The sequence below is a fragment of the Sturnira hondurensis genome, unplaced genomic scaffold (assembly GCF_014824575.4).
Source record: "Sturnira hondurensis isolate 20B ecotype Veracruz unplaced genomic scaffold, ASM1482457v3 Scaffold0001120, whole genome shotgun sequence".
Classification (NCBI taxonomy): domain Eukaryota; kingdom Metazoa; phylum Chordata; class Mammalia; order Chiroptera; family Phyllostomidae; genus Sturnira; species Sturnira hondurensis.
Window position 1 is genome coordinate 2037254 of NW_028073751.1, and position 19265 is coordinate 2056518.

At 41.4% G+C, this 19265-nt stretch overlaps 1 protein-coding gene across 4 annotated transcripts in view; it reads right to left on the reverse strand.

Annotated features, from left to right (window-relative positions):
* The window catches only part of SIL1 (SIL1 nucleotide exchange factor), a 238163-nt gene that overhangs the window by 98178 nt on the left and 120720 nt on the right, over positions 1-19265 (reverse strand). The window lies entirely within an intron of this gene.

The window sequence follows — 19265 nt, forward strand, 5'->3', positions numbered from 1 at the left end:
GATTTGGTGATGATGAACTCCTTGAACTTGACCTTATCTGAGAAGCACTTTATCTGTCCTTCCATTCTAAATGAAAGTTTTGCTGGATAAAGCAATCTTGGCTGTAGGTCTTTGGATTTCATGATTTGGAATACTTCTTTCCAGACCCTTCTTAGTAGTGCCTGTGTTCCATTGCCTGTAAGGTTTCTTTTGAGAAATCCGTCTGACAGTCTGATGGGTACTCCTTTGTAGGTGACTGTCCCCTTATCCCTTGATGCTTCTAGGATTCTCTCCTTCATTTTGGTCTTGGCTAATGTAATTCTGATGTGCCTTGGTGTGTTCCTTCTTGGGTCCAACTTCTTTGGCACTCTCTGAGCTTCCTGGATTTCCTGGAAGTTTATTTCCTTTGCCAGACTGGGGAAGTTCTTCTTCATTATTTGTTCAAATAAGTTTTCCACTCGTGGCTGTTTCTTTCCCCCTTCTGGTACCCCTATAATCCGGATGTTGGAACGTTTAAAGATGTTCTGGAGGTTCCTAAGCCTCTCCTCGTTTTTTTGAATTCTCATTTCTTCATTCCTTTCTGGTGGGATGTTTCGTTCTTCCTTCTGGTCCCTTCCATTGATTTGAGTCCCAGTTTCCTTTCCATCGCTATTGGTTTCCTGGACATCTCCCTTCATTTCAATTAGTTTAGCCTTCATATGTTCCTCTAATTTGTGACGATAATCCACCAGTTCTGTGAGCATCCTGATAAACAGTGTCTTGAGTTGTGCTTCTGAGAGGCTGGCAATTTCTCGGTCGCTGAGAGTTATTGGCTCTGGGGCTTTGAGTTCTTCTTGCGCCATCTTTTGGGCTGTTCGTGCCTGTTAAGTAGCAGGATCAGAGCCCTAAGGTGTTCACTAGAACTGGGCAACTAAGTCTCTGGGTTGTGACGCTGTATGTGGGGGCGGGGTCAAAGAGGGACTATGGCGTCGCGTCTGCCACCTGCCGCCTCGGCCCTCACCAGGGTCGCAGCTGCTGCCGTCATTGGGCACACGCGTTTCGTCCCACTGCACACGAGTGTGCCACCACCGTCAGCCCTCGCCCCCTGGGGCCTGTGTGGTCTGTCTCACTGTGCGCGAATGTGCGACTGCGGTCAGTCTGCCCCGCACCCCAACTGGTTCTGGGCTGCCTGCGTGCCTAGGTCGGGGGAATCTGTCCTGCCCGACCCTGCTCGCTGCTGGCTCTGCCCCTCTTACCATCCCCGATGAACGGTTAGATGTAGTCGGACTTCCGTATAATTCAATTTTCTGTCCTTTGGCTGTGTCTTTGTTCTCCAAACCTTAGTTGTATTCAAACTTGGTTGTGGGAGAAGGCACAGTGTTTCCACCTATGCCTCCATCTTGGTGGAAGTCCCTGTTTTCTTTAAATTGAGGCTTTCTGTCATACACAGTAGTTGAATGGTGAACACCTACTTACCCTTCAGAACATGGCCACATAACTGCCTCCTCCACTACATCCTTTGTGCCCCTGCCCTGACAGAACCCCAGACAGCTTGCCATTCAAGCAAGCATACACTCACCACGCTCATCAATTTAATCAGGCTCCCTTGATGAGGCTCTCTCCTCCCTGAGCACAGGGACTACATCTCCTCCTTTTTTATTTCCCCAGCCTCTAGGCCAGAACTTGACACATAAAATTTGTGGTACTTAATGTTTAGGAAAAGAAAGAAGCAAGAGATAGAAAAGCAGGAGGACATGACAAGCCAAGAAGACAGGGATTGGAACCAAGAAAAACTACAGACCTACACCCACCTATATCAGAAGAGCTGATCTAATAGCTGGGCAAACAAGTGTTGTGAATAAACGGGCTGTTCATACACATTGTGAAAAATTAGCAAGAACAGTTAAAAAGCAACTTACAAGATCACATACTACAATTGAGATGTTACACTTACTCATCATTCATGCAACTGATATTAAACAAGCAACTGCTATACACCAGGCCACTGTGGAATATAGGCTTTAGGAACACAAATGAGGAATGTTAATGGCTGCAGATACAGAGAATTTCATGAAAGAGCTCTTTGGGGGACTGGAAATCAAAAAGCAGAGATGTTGCTCTGACACCTAAGTTTTGACTCTGCTTCTTCCTGACAGAGGATGGCATTGCCCTGCTGATGCTGAGCTTCATTCAAGAACTAAAAAAAAAAAAGGTAACAATCTGTAAAAGTTCTCTCCGAATAATCTAGTGAACCCTGCATATAAAAGGGTAATGATGTACCATGAATTCAGGTTTTCTCAGTTCTGGCGGGACCAGAGTGAACTCCAAGTTCCACCAACCACTGTGCTTCTATCACAGAACCAAGGAGCCAAGGAAACACCATGCCAAGACATGCTGTTCTGTTCGGGCCATCCCACTGCAGCAGGGAGTTTCTGCATCTTCATTTAAAGTATAAATTGGAATTTAAGTTCCTGAGTGTATGTGTACAATGGTCCCCTTCTAACCTCAAACCTATCCAAAATGCTTCAAGTATAAAAAAATATGTTCAGGTAGAGAGGGAAAACTTTCTCTGGGGAAGCTTTCTGAATAAGTTAAGTTGGGGATTAAATGAGACAAAAAGTAAGAGCCAGACTGGGGAAAAGGGGGAATCCCAAATAGATGGAGCCCTGCACACAAAGGCTCAGACACAAAACTGATGGGCTGCACGCAGGAGGCAAAGAACAGAAGAGATTGGAAGAACTGCAAGGACCGTGGAGGCTGCTGGCTTGGTGAGCCATCAGGAAGCTCAGGTTGGGGTAGGAAAATCAAGCTAATGGCTGAGGCAGTTGGCTCTGGGAGGAGATGAAGCCACATACTAGCAAGAACAACATCTATCCCATTCCTATGACCACAGGGAAAGAGGTCTCTTCTTTAGCATTAACCTCATCTCTGACCATGTGAAAAGAAGAGATTGTCTCACCTGGAGAGACCCCGAACTGACAAAACAACAGCTGGCTGAATGCTAAGCAGGTCATCCTTCATACTTCTCTACTTTGCCACACTCTATTCCATACTCAGTCTACCTCCAAAACCTGGTGATTTGTCCTGATCTATGTCTCTTGAATTCATACCCTTCTCTCTGACCTCCCCACCAGTGCTCTTGTGCAAACCATCAGCATCTCTCTGAACACTGCCAGAGCCTTCCGACTGACCTCCCCTATCCATTCTTACCTCCCAACCCTGTATTCTTTTTTCAAAATACAAACATGACTATGGACTGCATTCCCCTGCATCAAACCTTTCAGTGGCCTCCTACTGTTCTTAGAGGTGAAAGTCCTCATGCTGGCCAATGAGAGACCCTTTAGTATCTAGCCTTTACCTGCCCCTTCAGGCTTATTTACAACTCCCTCCTCATATTCAAGGACCACTGGCCTTTTTCCATTCCATGAAAAAACATGTTCCCTCCTATCATGGGGCCATTCCACAGCTGCTCCCTTTGCTCAGAATGGAAACCCCAATCCCACCCCCCATCTCCTCCTTTCAATCCCAGCTAAGAGTCACTTCCTCTGACAGCATCCCCTATTTCCCCAGACCAGATCCAGCTGCCCCCTAAAGGTTTTCACAGCACTATGACCTGTTTTTTAAATAGCACTTTACCTCAATAAGTAGTTATATTTTAGGTTTCTAAAAATTTTTTATCTAATATAAAATGCTCACCATTTTATCCCTAGGGCCCAGCACATAGTAAACCTTCAAAAATTCTTTGTTTAGTGAAAAATTAAACATGAAAGAGAAAAAATACTAATTAATCTAGAAGTGTGTGGAAAGATCAAGAAGGATTTTCACTAGGGCAAGTAGATTCATAATAATTAGCAGCCATGTTAATAGTTATTTTCAGTAGTAACAGAACTAATAATTAAATTTTCAGACTTTTGATCAAAATTAGAAGTGGACTGGCCTGCAAACCAAAGAGTTGCAGGTTCGATTCTCAGTCAGGGTACATGCCTAGATTGCAGACCAGGTCAGGTCCCCAGTAGCGGGGGGGGGGGGGGGGGGATGTAAGGAANGGGGGGGGGGGGGTATGAAAGGCATGAAAGGCAACCACACATTGATATTTCTCTCTCCCTCTCTTTCTTCCTCCCTTCCCCTCTAAAATAAATAAATAAAATCTTTTTAAAAATTAGAAATGGAAAAGGGAAAAAGTACATGACTTTGTAAGTTTCAAAACATAACAAGTTATACCATGCTAAGCTGGCCAAGGAAGAAACTAGGATCTCATGTGAATCAATTTATTTTATTCGGGGAAATTCCAAAATTACTCCTTTCACATAAGTCACCACAGGGGGCAAGAGCAACCACAATATCATTAACTTAAAATATAGGTTACGTTCATTTAAAATACATGAAACCAGCCATGGCAGCAGCAGTGGCAGAGGCAGCAGAAAATACAATATTTCAAATGTTTCCACCCGGTTGGGAAAAAGGCCAAATTAGACAGAGAGAATGACTGCCCTGCATCCTTCTAGGGCTCTGTGAAGGAATCACAGCAATGGGGGAGAGCAGAGAGGAAAAAATAAAAAGTAAAAAGAGCAGAGCAGGCAAAAAGTCATAAGATACATGTAAGTAAAGAGTTAGGGATTGAGGGGGCAGGAGGCAAGGGAACAGGCAAAAAATAATAATAATAAGATGGGTACCTAGAAAGGCACAGAGACCTGCAAAGTCTACAGTGTCTCCCCCCCCCCCCACTGGCTACCTGGAGACAGGCCCCAGGCTAAGGAAACTCTGGCAGTAATAAGGAGAAGCCTGTCCAAATTACCGTATTTTTAGGACTATAAGATGCACCAGACCATAAGACGAACCTAGGTTTTAGAGGAGGAAAATAGAAAAAAAATTCTTGAAGCAAAAAATGTGGTAAAATATTTAATAACCTGTGACCCTGCTCCACTGCCGCCACCCCCCCCAAACAGTGAGCCAGATAAGCTACATTTGGACTATAAGATGCACCCCCATTTTCTTCCAAATTTGGGGGTGCATCTTACAGTCTGAAAAATGGGGTAGGTAAGGCCACATTGTACTTGAGTTTTAACTCCCATTGGGACTCCCTGTCACTCCCTGTTACTCCCTCTCACAGACCAAGAACCAGTAACACTTCTGCTTTCCCCATAGGGGTCAGGGTAGAATCTGTCTTATACTGCATTATTGTCACAAGTTATCTTCCCCCCTGCCTGTATTCACACCTTTTGCCATGCAGTCTCTCTTACATGGTAAGAGTAAAATTAAAGTGGTAGAGTGCACTTTTCCACCCCTTGACTTTGGACTTGGCTTGTGATATGCCCTGGCCAATGGGATGTTAGCAAGTGCATCAGATTTGAAATACGCCTGTGTGTTTGGTTCACCTTTTGGAATTCTGCCACCAACCTGAGAAGACCAAGAAGGATGAGATACCCATGAAGCAGAATTGATTCCAAACTGCTAATTGGGCTAAAGCCAGCTATGCCCAGCCACACCTATGGGCTGGCAGCTATGTCAGCCAGTTATAGCTGATGTGCAGACATGTAAGCAAGAATAAAAGAATGGATTCCTTTTAACTTTTTATTTTGAACCACCTTTAACTTACCAAAAAGTTGCAAAAATAGTACAGTTTCCATATGTTGCTAACATAACCTTTTCCAAATGTTAATACCTTACATAGCCATAGACAGTTATCAGAACTGGGAACTTACCAATACCATTTACCAAACTATAAATATCCCTTTCAAACCTTACCAGTGTTTCCACTAAGGTTTTTTTTTTTGTTCCAGGATCCCATATAGCCTTCAGTTATTTTCTCCCAAGCATCCTGTAGTCAGCCAGTTCCTCAGACTTCCCCTGTCTTTTAAGACTCTGACACCCCAGGAATATTGATCAGGACTACCTGCTACCTTCTCAAGATTAAACTAAGGTTATACATCCTTGACAGATGCACCCCAGAAATGATGTAGGGGTGTTCTCCATGTGTCAAATCATAAGGTTTATGATGTTACTATGTCCTCTTACTGGTGATACTGGCCTTGATAAACTAAGAAAAGTAATTTCTACTCACTATAGCAAACCAGAATAATTGCAAATTACCCAACTGAGGAAAATAGTTTGGCAGTTTCTCAAAAAGTTAAACCCAGAGTTACCACATGAACCCAACAATTCCACATCAAGAAAATTAAAAACATATGTTCATACAAAAACTTGTGAATTGATCCTCATTACAGCATTATTTATAACAGTTAAATTGTGAAAAAAAAATTTAAAGTCCATCAACTGATAAAAGAATTTTTAAAATGTGGTCTGTCCATATAGTAAAATAATTAGCAGCTATTAAAAAGAATAAAATGCTGATATATACTATAACATAGGTGAACCTTGACTACATTACACCACATGAAAAAAGTCAGATACAAAAAGCCACATATCATTGTATAATTCCTTTTAAATGAAATGACCAGAATATACCAATCAAGCGACACAGTACATCAGTGGCTGTCAAGGACAAGGGGAAGGGAGCAATGGGGAATTACCACTAATGGGCACGAGATTTATTTTTATGGGTGATGAAAACATTCTAGAATTAGATAGTAGTGATGATTGCACAATACTATGCATATACTAAAAACCACTGAATTGTTCAAAGAAACCATGGGGAAATACTTTGAGATTACCCCAAACTCTTTTCTTCTCAAACCACACCGTTAGGGGAATCCTTCTGCAACAATAACTACTGTAGTGACAATCTAATGGCAATTTTCTACTTCCCTCCTTGACCTCACATTAATTGAAATTTTGCTGCATGAAAAAAACTGTCATTCATCTATTTAATATTTACTTATACTAGTATAGATTCATAGATTTCTCTTTTTTTAATTGTATCTTTTCCATTGCCATTTGGTCCCCTTATACTCCCCTTCTCCCCACACCCCCGCAAACGCCACACTGCCGTACATGTCTGAGAGGCCTTTTTCCCTCAGTCTCTCCACCCCCTCCCCTCCCCTGCTAGACTCATAGATATTTAATTCTATAAGTTATAATTCAAGCATTAATTATTTATTTTGTTGTTCAAATTGTTTCAGCTTTGGCAATCAGGAACTCCTTCAGATTGACTCTTGTGTCCCTTTAACGAGTACCTTCCCCCATCATTTTCTTTTTTCAGGTATTTCCTTACCTTCTGTTTCTATAAATTGTTCTGAGTTCATCCTGTAGTTTCCTTTCCCCAGCCTTGGAATCAGCTACTTTTCAAAGAACCCTCTTGTCTTTTCTTGAAGAACAGTGTTTAAAAACCAAGATGTGAGTGCTACATATGCTCATTACTGCTCGGTTGCCATTGTTTCTAGACTCTTTCAATGGACTAAGATATTTATGTATGTGTATACATATACATATATGCATTTATACACATATGTATTTCTGTATCTATTTGTTTATATTCCTATTAAAAACTAAGTTTATACTTATATCTCAGATCCAAATCTAACACCACAGAGTTCATCTGTCTCCCCCTTTTCTTGTTTATAACTTCTTTCTCCAACAGTGAGAAATCTGCTCTTCTTAATTCAGTATAATTATGTTATTTATTTGCAATACTTGGTTCATCTGTTAGCAGTGCCTGTGTTCCATTTTGTGGTTCCCACTCCTCCACATCTTGGTTTGTTTAATTGTTTTGGGGGGCAGGCATCTGAAGAGTATGTGAACTATTATTACAGTTCTAAGAGTCAGAGCTGTATGAAAAGAAACTACTGTTGTTTTAAGCCAAGTTTTGAAATGGTTTGTTTGTTTTGGCAATTCATGCTAATGGTCCTGAAAGAAGAAAGTTAGAAGTGTCCAACATTAAAAACAGTTCCTTTTTCTGAAATTACAATATATAGTTTCTACTCATATACCTTTTTAGTGTTAAAATGTCCTTTTATAAAATGAGATAATGATGATGATAAATGATAGTGTTTCCATGTTAAAGCCCTTAACTCAGTGAAGTAAAAAAGTTGGCCTCTGGTGCCTAAAATTTTCTTTTAAAGTTTTTTCTGGTCCATGAAACACCATAGTCTGGAAATCACCCATCTAGGGACATTTGAGAATTATTCCCATTGTACACTTTACATGAATGAATTTTATGGCATATAAATTTTATCTCAATAAAGTTGTTTAAAAAATAATTTCTTTAGATAAAGGTCCTTTTGAATCCTGAAACTGCAATTATCATATGCAATCCAAGGTGACAGCAAGTACTCTAGGGGCCGGTTAAGAAAGCTAAACTCAGAGTCTAAACCCAGCCCCAGAAGGACAGTTCTGGGCAGAGCAGGAAGAAGAAAATGGGCCTAGGAAAACTCAGGCCATGAAGCACCTGGGCAAGAGGAACCCCAGTAGAAGGACAGGTAAGAAATAGTGATCCAAGAGCTAAGAGCAAACATAAATGCTCATGAGAGGCAGGCAAGTAAGAGAGATAATTGAGGAAGGTCATTTGTAAGACCATAGGAAGTGATAAGGGTTAAGAAAAATACCCCCTCTAAAGCATTCGAATTTTAAAATATAAAAGCCAAAAAAAAAACCCGTCTATAAATGAAATTCAGCACACAGCCAATTTGTGACTGCTGGCAAAGTTTCACCTACTGACAAACTTGGCCTGATTCAATTTTTGTCCCAACTCGTCCCAGTGTCCAGTGATTAAAAACTTGTCTCTTCAGGTCATGGCCAGGTATCTCAGTTGGTTAAGAGTGTTATCCCATACACCAAAGTTGTGGGTTTGATCCCCAGTCACAGCACAAAGAAGAATCATCCAACGAACAAATAAATGCCTAAATAAGTGAAACAACAAATCGATGTTTCTTTCTCTCTCTCTCTCTCTCTCCCCCCCTCTCTCTCCCCTCTCTCAAATCACTAAAATTTTTTTAAAAAGTTAACTAAAAAAACTTGCCCCTCCAGGACTCACAGTGGCAGTACCCTCCTTGGTTAGCACCCACACTGACTGCCCTGCTTCAGTGGAAACAGGGCCAAGATGGATGCTGCAGCGCTCTCGGTTTTGCCTTAGGATCAGATGCCTCAGAAGTTATTTGGTTTGGGGACAGGAGAGATGAATGAGGTGTCCTCTGTAGGTTCCTGCCTGGAAACCACCTCCTCCAGGGATGTCTAGGCCCTTTCAAGTCACACCTGGACACAATGGCAGAAAATCAAGGAGTGCTCCGGCCCACAACCATGAGCCCTGGAAATCTGCTATCCACTCAGGTCTATCTTCAAGTGTCAGGTGAATTTAGCCAAATTCCGTTTTCTGCCTGACTCTTCAGGTCTTTGTGCCAAATGAGAAGACTACCATGTCTGCTTTCCCTAATTTGTTAGATTGTTGGGAAGAACAAAATAAAAAAAACACTGTGTCAGTTCTCAGAAGAAGTGCTTCAGGAAACACAGCTCAGAAAGCTAAATGTCAACCAGGATGAAACACACACATTTTATTTATCAAGTCCTATAGGGATGTGTTAACAACAGTAAAAATCCCCGACTATGCTATGCTTCTGAAAAGCAGGAGCCAACTACTTGTGCCCACAGCTCAGGCTCAACACCAGGCACAGAGTTGGCCTCCAGAAAGGAATGCCAGCCCCCTACCCCCACTCCCCAGACCAGAAGGAATAGATGGAATATAGAATAGGAAGCAATGCCCTCACCTCACCGGGGGCCTCCAAGCTCCTAACCAGGGCTGGTCAGAGCTAAGACTTTATAGGCCTGGTTGCCATGACTACCAGAGCCGTCTCTGACTGCTTTTTTATTCAATACCCCCAAACAAGTCCTGGCAAGACCCCTGCTTCACACAAATGAGCATCTATACTGTCTTGAAGGCAGGACTTGAACTGAACCAGTAATAAAAAAAATAAAATGTGCACAAACCTCTCTAGGGTGCTGACTCTGAAGTAAAGCTTAATGTTATTATTTTTGAAGGGAAACACAAATGGAGATCTGTTTTTAAATAGCAAAACATAGTGAACCAGTCTAGGTTGTAGTTAGTTGTATTTATGCATTTTCTAAAAGGACTAAAAAAATAACAAAAATGAGAAAAAAAATTAAAATATTCTCCATACTGACTTTTCACTCTAATTCACAGAATTTAGAATCTGGCCAAGGCCTTAGCAGAGTACTCTGGCACGGCTTCCAAACAAGAGTGGAACACTCTCACCTCCATTAAAGCCCCTCAGAACAAGAGCTTCCACCACTTTCCTCAGGGAACAGCTACCCTAAGAGTACCCACCACTCTTTGACTAACCCCCAAAATCTGCTCTGACCTAACCAACATCTCCTTCCCAGGCCTCAAGGACAGACAGCAGCTGGTCACCAGCCTCTATATACCAAATGCATAACAGCAGTGCTCTTCAGAGACAAGTACTAGTAATGCTACTTAAAAGATTTTCTGTGTGATAGTCCAAGAGGTACTCTGTGAACAGCCATCAAGACCAAGGCTCAAAGTAATCACATTCAGGTCACAATGAGGCTCTTTCCACAACTCGCTGGTCAACATTTAGTTAGGATTGGACAAGAAGATGCTCTTTTCTAGGCATTCCTTCTACCACCCACTTCTTACTGCACACCCACTGAGGGTCGCTTGCTGTGCTAAACGCTGGGAAGGACACTACAGGAACAAGATCAACTGCTGCCACTGAGAAGTACGAAGTAAAAGAGGGAGCGGGCCAATAACATTCAGAGTTTGGAGTCCAGAGAACATCTTTCAGGCAAGCAAAGAAGTGGGGATATTCAGGAGGTAATAAGTAGCTCCCTTTGAAGCATTTGGCGCTCAGCATGCCAAACAGGGAGAAAAGAAGCAGGGAGACAGGTTGGAAAGCTGCTATACTTGGCCTAGTCAGACATAGTAAAGGCTGAACCAGGGAAAATGGATCAAGAATGGGAAAAAATGAAACAGCAGTATAGCCTTTTAACCAGAAAACTAAAAATCCTATCATGGCCCTGTCAGTAAAGCACCAGACCTTTAAGCATGTGCAGTGACTTCTCCCATGAGCCCAGGGGACCTGTCAGAGCCCCAAATTTTAATAAAACCAGAAATGGAGTAATGGAGAACAGGGAAGAGGAGCAGAGGGCTACCTTCACCCAGAGACCTATGATGAGCATCTCACATTTCCTAGACCACTGATTTCCTCTGTTCCCCATGCTATCTTCACCTTCGATGTATCCCACGACCCTATTTAGCTGACAAAACACCCAGTGAGGCTAACAGCTTCAGCACGATCCCTTAATCAGGGTTCTGGGGCTTTTACACCCATGACAGGGATCTGGTTTTCAAGAAATCTGATGATTGCTGTAATCTACTCATTCCTGTCATTTTTCTTTCTTGTATTTTTTTTATAAGATATGCTCCCCACTTACCACATACTCCTTCATCCCTACAAAATCTTGAATATATTCAGACTTCCATCTATTTTCAGTTGTGTATATGTGTACATGTTAGGGGTGAAGAGACTGAGAAAAGTCTCTTAAGAGAAGAGAAAGGGAATTAACAAGAGACTAAGGGTCAGGCAGTTGGAAATAAACCACAGCACAGCTAGTCCTTCCAGCTCTCTAAACGCACTTAGGAACTGAGTCACATAAAACCGCATTTTAAAAATTCTTCTCTGTTCCTCTCAGGCAGATCTGGGTAGAAGGGAGCTAGAGGAAGCCCATAGTAGAGAGAGGTTTTAAGCCTCCAGAGTGTGTGTGTGGGTAAAATGAATATAAAATAAAATTCTCAGTATAATCGGCATTAACCATGAGATACTGGCAATAAACTTCACTTAATAATGACATGGGAGAAAAATGGCAAATTGGAACTAAAGGAGTTAAATGTGCTTATTTCCCATGGGGTCAGGAGCCTTAGCTCCATTATTGCTCATTTTCTGGAAAAGACTCTAGGAGATTCCAGAATGCCTGCATTTCCCACCCAGGCACAATTTCATTAGCAACTCATTAGCAGGAGTGGCAACTATTTATGACTCTTGTTTTTCATAGTATTTATTGGTTAATTGACAATTTGAACACAGGTTGACTGAAAACCAAATGAAAGCGCTAAAACCACTCATTAGTCAAATTTAAAACACAAATATTGTATTCTAAACATACTTTTTGTCCTAATTTATTTTCCTCAAACAGAAGGCATAATTTAATACGGGGGTTAAAAAAGCAAAGTGCCAAGACATTGTGCATTAATTTTCATCCTTTTTCCCTACCCCATCAATACCCAGGGATCCTGACACCATAATTGGCCCCATTTGTTCTCTTATACAGCACCTGTTACAGCCATGCCAGACATGATTCAATGAATTATTTCAAAACAATATCAGCTACTCCTGACCTCTACAATTTCCTCAATACCTGCTGCAAAAGCCCCTCAACTTGGATGTTACTGCAATGGAAAGAGGGAAATCTATAGGTATGAGTGGAGCAAACTTCCTATGACAGAATTTCTCTCTACATCCGCTGTAAAGTAGGGGGCTCTTAAGTTTTTGGGGGGAGCTTGGGACAGAATGTAAATCAAAGTGGGAAGAGGAAGATGCAGCAACAGAGAAGACAGTCAAGAAACAACTGATCCTAGGTGTTTCCCCCCCACCCCCACTGTGAGAGAGCCTCGCTCAAACACAGGCAAGTTGGCCCTGGCCAGGGGTGGCTCAGCTGGTTGGAGCATCATCCCATACACCAAAAAGGTTGTGGGTTCCATCTCTGGTTGGGGTGCATACAGGAGGCAATCGATCGCTGTCTCTCTCTCACAATGATGTTTCTCTCTTCTTTCTCTCTCTCTCCCTTTCTCTCTCTCTCTCCCTTTCTCCTCCTCTTCCTTCTTCCCTCTCTGTTTCTCTCCTCCTCCCCCACAAATCAATAAATACATCCTCAGTGAAGGTTTTTTTAAAAAAAAAATATGCTAGTTAATCAACAAAACGAGGTTAGTCACCTGAGCTTTCTTTCACCTGTCAAAGTGTAATGACGAGCTCAATTTATTGCCTCTTAGCTTAAAGTTTTGTGGGTTTTGGGGGGGGTTTATTTAATTCTTGTTCAAGTTCAGTTTTCTGTCTTATATTCCCAGCCCTGCCCCACCCCAGTGCCCCCCACCTTAGTTATTGTCCATGTGTCCTTTTTATCTTAAAGTTTTGGATCATCAGTATTGAGAGACCTACTAAGCAGTGCTGTGCTGTGCTTTGCTTCCCTCTCCTGCATTGTAGTTATAGCCTTTAGCATTTGAGTGACTTGGGCAGTTGTACCACCCAGTGATGGAGGGCACAGGCTAAGGAAGACCCAGGGTCCAGGTTCACCACTTAAAAGCTCATAGACTTGGGAAAATAACCTCTGTGGCCCATATACAGAAAGGGTCTCAAAGTGCCCACTACATAGAGCTCATAGAGTTCACTGTGAGGAGTAAAAGATGATGCATGTGAGATGCTTGGGGTTGATTCCAGAAAGCTCTCAATATTGATGCTTGCCTGGTTCTTGTCTCTCTCTGACTCACTGAATTTTCCCAACTATAGGACCATGATAGTCAGAATGAGTGTTAATAGGCTCTCAGTACACTCCTGATTGAGTTCTGTAGAAAAGTGAATACATGATTTTTGTAGAATTTTCATATCAGATGGCCTCGTCAAGGCTGCAAAAAGTTCAATAACAATGAAGGCTTCAGGGCATCCAAATTGAGAGGGCAGCAAATAAACTGGTTAAACCAGGCCTACACCTCCATGGAAACACCCACTACAGCTTTCCTTGGCTGGGACCATCAGCAGGCAAACCCATTTAAGATGGGGTGGGGAGGCAGGGGGAGGATCTCTTTCCCACTCCCTAAGACATTAGAACTGAAATCAGAGTCCATATTCAGCAGCATAACTTAGGCAAACATGGGGAAGATTTAAATAAGAACAACTGCCAGCCAGCAACAAGGAAGAAGGGTTTCAGGTTTCCTGATAAACTTAAATCACAGGCTTAAGTCAGTTTTGCAGCAATAAAGCTTCTAAAAGCAGATGCCCTGCTCTGGCTTCTTGCTTCTCTGGAGGCTGTGCTAACCCATATCCACCCAAGCATAGGCAACGAGGTCTGGATGTTTCAGGCCACTGAGCACAAGGTTGGTGCTCCAGCAAACCTGCTGATGTGTATACTTCCAGCAAGCAGCCTCTTCCACACCTCTACCCCATCACCACAACAGCTGATACCACCCTGACCTGGGTCTCCCTGCAGTGCTCCCAATCCTGAGCACATAATGTGATCTCTGCAACTGTCACTTTACTATGCACACTCTACCTGCCACACATCCTCAAATTCCCTACAGGGGACTCCGGTGGTGCTTAAAAGTTCTAGCCTTTGTTTTCCCTGCCTGTCATAAGCAGATTCACTTCCTACTGAGTACTTCTGATCTGGATCCTTTGATAGAAACCACTTCCCAAAAAGCCTCCAGAACACATTCTTTCCACTTCCCATTTCAAATTTGCAAAAGAAAAGGAAATCCCACAGAACTCCAGGAATACCAGCATCAGGAGCTAGAAGGGACCATAGGAGATCATGAGATCTAATCTCCACTGAAAAGATAAACGGTCTCTCCCTGTGCCAGGCCTCTGTCATTGTGGCCAGGCAAAGCATTCTCATGGACAATTCTGTTTGCCCTTCCCTTCTTAAAACCTTCAGTGGTTCTATGTTACCCTCCAAAGTACCAATGCCCTGCTGGTGTTCAAAGCCTACCTAATCCAATAGGCCCCCTGCCTGGTATTCTCTGTCTCATCTCCCCTAATCCACATTACCCCATGCTCTGGCCAAATGCACCCCATGCTTTCCTTGATCCTTGGTACTGCTTCATTGCTCCTCTTTGCTTGCTTTAAGCCTGTCAAATTCAAATCCATTTTTAATGACATAACTTGAATAATTCCATACAATCTTATACATTGTCCTTCCTTTCAATCTCCAGACTATCTTGCTTATTCCTGTCTAATGACACTTCCTCCACTTATTTTCTCTTAGTCACTTGGGTTATTACTCATTAAACGGACCTTTAATGACCACCTGCAACATGCAAGGTTATAGGAAAACTGAGGATGAGACATGGCCTCTCTACTCTTAGGGAAACCACTAGTCTAGTGAAAGAAACAAATCCATAAAAATATACTTAGTCAAAATTTTCCCAGTAGCTTAGAGTCTTCTTGAAGTCAGGACATCTTTATATTCCTTATGTTTCTAAACAGAGTGACTGGTACATAGAAAATGTCCATTATGTATATGTTTCCAAACAAAGATGAGTGATTTTATGGGAAGACAAGCAAACAATTTCCTCTTTCTGAAACGTGGAGCAGAGGAATGGATTACTACAAAGACAGTCTTTTAATTTGGGGCCAGGGGAATATAAAATTTAATAAATACAGTATAGGTATTTATTTTTTATAACATGTATTTTTAAATGTTTTAATTCCACAGTATCACCCCTCAACCCACAAAGAAAATGAAAGAGAGGTACAAAGACTAAGAATTGCACAGACAGAAATAGCAAGAGATTGAAACAGAATGGAAGAGAAGCATGGCTTAATTCTTAACTGTCAGTAAATCACCCACATCAGACTTCATTGTGGACTTCAAAGCATTATCACCTCTGATTACAGGCTTTGGTGGATGAACTATTGGTCATAGCTCTACAACTACTCTTATCATTAAACTTTCAAGTGCTCCCGAGTCCACAAAGCAGAAGTAAGAGAGAAATGGTGATTGGGAAGTCAACGATAAGAACCAGGTCACCTGAGACGAGCTGGTGAAGATGTTGAAATTGCATGGGAAATATTTAAGTATAAAATAACACTTCTGAGAAGGTCCATATCTTTCATCAGTTTCTTAGAAGAGATCTGTAAATCACCCTCCAAACACATATGTAAACATGCATACCTTGGAAAGAGGCTTTGAACCAATAACTGGCAAGGCCACGCAGCAACAGGCATTCTAGGACAGTGTAGGCAAGATGCAAACTAGTTCAAAGCCTCTGGGCATCTGATAACATCTATTAAAACTGTAACCATTCTCTCCATTTGACCCAGAAGATTCCACTTCTAGGGATTTATCCAATAGAGACATTTGCAGAAGTGCACAGTGATATATGAATAGAATGTTCACTATAAAATTTTACTAATTATAAACAATGAGAAACAACAAACTGTCATATAATTCAGCATATCCCTTTTGCAGAATACAACAGTCTTCAACAAAGAGGAGGGAGACTGACATAAAAGATGACTAAAGACTAAGCAAAAAGAACAAGTCACAAATATATAATTTTATATTTCTTTTTAAAGAGCATATATGTTAATGTGGCAGCAGCTAATTTTGCAGCTAGGTTTTTAATCTATCCAAATCCCCACATTAAAAAAGAAAAAAAGAGACTCAGATAGCAAAGCCAAACCCATAAGCAACATTTATGTCAAAACTAAGTGAAAAGATACCTGCAAATCCCCAACAGAAGCAGATGAAAACAAATCACCAAATGACATCAGATCTGCACAATATTAGTCTCTGTATGGGCAGACACAGGAAACAAGAGGTGTCTGACAGACTTAAGAAAAAGAAAATATTCACTAAAACAGCAGTCCCCAACTTCCAGGCCACAGACTGGTGTAAGTCTGTGGCCTGTTAGGGACTGGGCCGCACAGCAGGAGGTAAGCTTGAATGTAATGCACTTGAAAAGGTTGGGAACCACTGCACTAAAAAACACAGCAAACCATACCCTGGCTGGGTACAGCGCAGTTACTTAGAGCAACATCCTGATATGCCCAGGTTATGGGTTTGACCACCCCAGTCAGGGCACCTGTAAGAAACAACCAATGAATGCATAAATAAGTGGAACAACAAATCGATGTTTCTCCCACTCTCCCTTCTCATCCTTCTTCCTTTCCCCCTTTCCCTACCTACTTCCCTCTAAAATCAATAAATAAAGAGTAGAGTCCTGGACAGTGTGGATCAGTTGGTTGGAGCATCATCCCATACATCGAAATGTTGTGGGTTCGATTCCTCATTAAGGCACATACCTAGGTTGTAGTTCAATTCTCAATTGGAAGCAATCAATTGATGTTTCTCTGTTACATCAATGTTTCTCTCTCTTCCCCTCCCTCCTCCCACCCTTGCATTTCCTCTCTCTCAAAGCAATGAAAAAATGTCCCTGGGTGAGGATTAAAAAAGTTTTTTTAATAAAAAATAATTTTAAAAAAACACAGTGGGCCAATGGGAGAACTGCAGCTGAACCTAAGATTTTTCCAGTACAAAACTGGGCAAGTGCAGGAAGCCTGACCTAAGTTCTCAAGGAGCTGCACTAGCCCCACTGAACTTTACAATATAATCGATCAGCGCAACCTATCAGGACTGAGTCCCACACTGAGAAGACACTTCCAGGCGTGGAATCAAAATTGAGCAAAAATGGAATAATAATAATAAAGTAAGGAAAAGGCCCAGATATAAGTTGAGGGAGAAAACAGTGCCAGGAAACCTCACAGAGCAAGCTGCCAGGTTTTCAAACTATTGAAAACAACAGGAGAGGAAGCACTATAAATTTAGAAAAGGTAATTAAAGCCACGTTTCTTTCTAAAAGTTTTTTAAAAATCTAATTTCATGTAAAAATGAGCAACAGAAAAGTACTGAGGCCAAATCCTATGCAGTAGAGTTATTATAAGAAAGAAAAAAAGGATAAGAAGAATAACATCCCTACAGATAATGAAAGCAAGCCAGAAAGACATAGCCATTCTAAACGAGCCAAATGTATTTTTTAAATGATACAAGCTACTCAAGAACAAAAATAAGAAATAAAATGCCAGAACTCAAGGAAAAATTAGAAGTAGAACAACAAATAATCACACAGAAAATGCCTTAAGATACATAGAAGGTAAAAGGAAAATTTGAAAAATCAAAACAAAAGAAAAAAAAGTAGAATTTGTCAGAAACTGATAAATAGTGAAGACACACAAAGATGATCCAATATCGGATAAAGAAAAGTCCAAACAGGAAGAGAACAAATATCAAAAAGCATAATTCAAGAAAAGTCTCCTAAAATAAAAAGTTTTAAAAAACTATACATTGAAAGAATATACGGTGTACCTGTGTGCCAGAAATATCCAACAGCAAGACATATTCTAGTAAAACTATTGGATTTCATAGGAAAAGAAAAGATTTGGGGGCCTCTAAGCAAAAACAGCAAATGACTTATAAAATAAAGAAAATTAGACGGTCATCAGTGAGATAGAGCCTCTGATTAGGTTATGAGAGTGGAGTCCGCAGGAATGGGATTCATGACCTTCTAAAAGAGACGTTGGAGAGCTCTCCTCACCAGACACTAAATCTGCTGGGAACTCGGTCTTGAATTTCCCAGCTTCCGGGAGTGTGAAAAAATAAATTTATGTTGTTTATAAGCAACCCAGTCTATAGTATTGTGTTATAAAAGCCCAAACAGACTGAGACAATGCTAAATGGCCCATAATGACTGAAAAGTACATGTCAGCAACCAGAGCTGGTGAGCATTATCCACATAAACCTCTGAAAGGAGGATGTCCAGCCCAACCCAGACAGGTTAACTGCAGCTGTCTGCCTGGAGGCAGATGTATGGAAGCATGACTTTAAAATTTTTTCCATTCTCTGGAACTCTGTTCTTCCTCTGCGACATGAGGAACAGAACAAGGACATCAGTACAAACTGCTCTACAGACAAGCAATACACCAAGGACTTTTCTGAGTGTGTGGCAGCCACTCAGAGGCATGAAAATCATATGTGTGTTTAGTTTTCATGTCCACTCCTACTAACTATACAAAACTAAAAATAGTTCCCTAAAAATCAGGTACTACAGGATGCCCTAAGCACTCCCTACCACTTCCCTCGGCTCTGCAGACATCAATAATGAGCACATTACGGGGAATAAAACATGATAATACGATAATATTACATAAACACTACTGCATTTATGGGGAATAAATGTTGAGGTAAAGCAGGAAAACTGTTTATTTTCCATGATCTTGGGTTTCAATGCCCCATTATGCTGAATTGATTTTTAAATTTTACAAATCACTCAAATATTTCATATCATCATTTTGGACAGCTATGGCTGGCATAGTGACAGAACCCATAACAACCTTCCACAGACATCTGGAATTCACAATTTCCTTTATTATAAGGTTCCATTTTCCCAGGACAAAGGCACAGTAGGGCACAGAGAACTGGCAAGTTGTGATTCCCAACAGAATTTGCTACAAACAAGCCCATCTATTCTCTTGGCCTCTTGACACCCCAGGTCTTTCCAAGGACCCTAATATTCTCTCATTTAGTCCCTCTAAAGTTGCTTAAAAGTGACATAA